We start from the raw sequence: 3,373 nt of genomic DNA, 5'->3' as shown, positions 1-3,373 counted from the left end.
CAAGCCAGTCTATTGGTGTCATTTATGCAACAGCATTTGATCACTTCATATCTCTGTGTCACATCTGGTTATTCTCACAATATTTAAAAAAATTATTATTATTATTATTATATTTGTTATCAATGATCTTGTTGTGTGTGTGAATGTGTGTGTATCTCACAGGTATGTTTTTTCATGCACGAGGGCAGCAGCAAATCTACAAGTCAACACAATGTCCCACATTCCCATCCAACAGAGCCAGACCATGTAAAGGTGGTTAATGGTGACTATGAGCAGGTGCAGGACTGGAAGCTTTCAAAGCTTTACTTCTTTTATCAACAATTCCGATTTTATAAATGGTGAAGCCCATCAACCCCATTTCTACCGAAATCTCCTGGTAAACTTAGGTAAAGTAGGGCTTCATGGGGAACCAAACATTTTTTATAAAGCTTTGAAGCATCTCAATAAAGGCCAGCAGCTCACCTGAGGCCCCAGTCCACAACCAACTGATCAGTAACCTTGTAATTGTTTTGGCACTTTTTAGCAATAAAATATATTTTAATTAAGGTAATTATGTATGTTTTTTGTGCGACATAGTGCTATTGAGGACTTAATAGACTACAAGTATAGGATAAACTTAACTTCATATGCACAGAGAAACCAAACAAAAAAAAATTATGTGACTCTTTTTATTATGAGTTTTGCTTTATTGTTGTGGTCTAGTACTGAACATGCCATAACTACAAGGAATGCCTGGATAAGGGTATTTTCACAAGCACAGTTACATAAGGGAATATATTCTCTAAATACTTTTTCTGTGCACTTAATGAATGTATACGATTTGGTCATTTTTCTCTACTCTTAGACAGTGTTGTTAATTTCAGATTCTAAGGATAGAAACTGTGTGAAAGGAAACACTTCTTTTGGGGGGAAATTCTTTTTAGCACAAAGGCTATAAGGAGCCATGTGTTGATGCAGGAGTAAGAAAAAGACACTTGATAACACTAAAAATCAAACAATGGTATAAAAAGAATATCTACTTTCATAGGAAATTAATCATTGTTAAACTTTTAGTAATACTAAAGAAGGAGTGTAAACTAAAGATAATTTCAGTTTCAGAATAGATGCATCTGGAATTATTACATATAAAAGTTAGATTTAAGTGGCCATGATGGCTGAGCTCACATTCTGCCATGGGTGCACCAAAATTACAACTATTTACAGAGCAACTATCTATAATAATGACCTGAAGATTAATGGAAAATATTTTCTACAACAAAAGATATAAAGAAGGAACAACAATGGGATGGTAGGAGAGGAGAGATGTAGTATAGCCCTGGATAGGCAACCTATAAACACAGGAGGATAATTATAATTGCAGAGGTTCTCCCTAAGGAGAGAGGGGTCTGAGCTGCACATTGGGCTCCCCAGCTTGGGGGTCCTGCAATGGGAAGATGAGCCCCCAGAAAGTTAGGCTTTTAAGGACAAAATGACTTGTGTACTGGAAATCCAGAGGACTATAGGAGACAGACTCTACTTTCAAAGGGTGTGCAAAATCCCACATCCTGTGAGCCCCAGTGTAGAGTTCATAATTTAAAAGAGGCCTGGATCAGCCCACTTACTGATCTTGGAGGGCTTCCTGGAGAGGCAAGAAGCATTTAGGACTCACCCTGGGGCATAGATGCTGGCAGCAACCATTTTGGGAGTTCGTTGTACCATGAGAAAACAGGTTATGGCAAATGCCATTGTGGAGTCCTCCCTTTAACCTATTAGCACCAAGGACATACCCACACACCAGCAGCTGGCACCAGTTCCAGAACCCTCACACTGAGGAGCCACATGCACTGGGACCCAACCCTACCCACCGGTAACAGACCTGGTACTTCCAGGGTCCCCTAGTAAGCCATACTGGGATTTGGCCTCACACATCAGCAACCTGGCAGCTACTACATGAGGCACAAAGCAGCCACTGTACTAGTCAACTGGGTTGGGGGCCAGCCCTGCCTAGCAGCATTCCTACAGTAGTTGGCCCTGCTATAGCATATGGGCCCATGCAGCCTCAAAGGGTGCACCCCTAGAGCATAAAGATCTGGTTACCAGAGATTAGTGTGATGCTGGGCCCCACAGGACATCTACGTTAGGCCACTTTTCCAAGATTGGGAAATGTAACCTACTTACCTAATACATAGACATAAAAAAGAGAATTAGGTAAAATGAGGAGACAGAGGGATATGTTCCAAAAGAAGGAAAAAAACAAAAACCCTAGAATAAAAATTAAGTGGAGATAAGCAATCCATCTGATAAAGAGTTCAAGGTAAGGATCATACAGATGCTCAATGGACTCAGAAGAATGGATCAATAATGTGAAATGTTTAACAAAGAGTTGAAATATACAAAGAATAAAACAGAGCTAAAGAATATAATGACAAATAAAAAGTACACTAAAAAGAATTAGCAGTAGATTAGATGATACAGAGGAATGGATCAGAGAACTGGAAGACAGAGTAGTAGAAATTAACCAAATTGAACAACAACAAAAAAAAAGAATTTTAAAAAATGAGGATAGATCTCTGTGACAACATCAAGTGCACTAACATTAGGGGATACTGAAAGAAGAGAGAAAGGGATAGAGAACCTATTTGAAGAAATAATAGCTAAAAACTTCCCTAATCTGGGAAAGGAAATAGACATCCAGGTCCAAGAAGCACTGAGTTCCCCAAACAAGATAAACCCAAAGAAGTCTACATAAAGATTCATAATAATTAAAATGGTGAAAATTAAAAATAGAGAGTCTTAAAAGCAGCAAGAGAAAAACAACTAGTTACCTACAGGGGAATTCCCATAAGATTATGAGCTTAGTTTTAAGTAGAAACTTCGTAGTCCAGAGGGAGTGGCATGAGATATTCAAACTGATGAAAGGAAAAAAACCTACCACCAGGAATACTCTGTGCAGCAAGGCTGTCATTCAGATTTGAAGGAGAGATAAAGAGTTTTATAAACAAGCAAATGCTAAAAATGTTCTACACCACTAAACCAGCTTTACAAGAAATGGTAAAGGGCTTTATCTAAAAGAAAAGAGAACTAGAAATATGAAAATTGCTAAAGGAAAAATCTCATTGGTAAAGGCATACCATATAAAGTAAAGGTAGTAAATCAACCATGTATAAAGTAGGAAGGTTAAAAGACAAAAGGAATAAAATCATCTATATCCACAATAAGTAAGTAAGGGATACATAAAAGAGAAAGTTCCAAACTATGATGTCAAAATATTAAATGTGGAGGAGGTAGGGGAGTAAAAATGCAGGGCTGTTAAAATGCATTTGAACTTTAAGAGTTCATCAACTTAAAATAATCATGTGTATATATAGGTTATTATATATGAACTTCATGATAA

The 3,373-nt window shown here is 37.6% G+C and overlaps 1 pseudogene; it reads right to left on the bottom strand.

Moving 5' to 3' along the window:
- Window positions 1-256: 256 nt before the first annotated feature.
- LOC105074780 (ATP synthase F(0) complex subunit j, mitochondrial pseudogene) lies at window positions 257-439 on the bottom strand (annotated as a pseudogene).
- Window positions 440-3,373: the final 2,934 nt, after the last annotated feature.

This window comes from Camelus bactrianus, chromosome 3 (assembly GCF_048773025.1).
Source record: "Camelus bactrianus isolate YW-2024 breed Bactrian camel chromosome 3, ASM4877302v1, whole genome shotgun sequence".
Lineage (NCBI taxonomy): Eukaryota > Metazoa > Chordata > Mammalia > Artiodactyla > Camelidae > Camelus > Camelus bactrianus.
The sequence above is the reverse complement of the archived record's forward strand: the minus strand, read 5'-3'. Positions and strand labels throughout refer to the sequence as shown.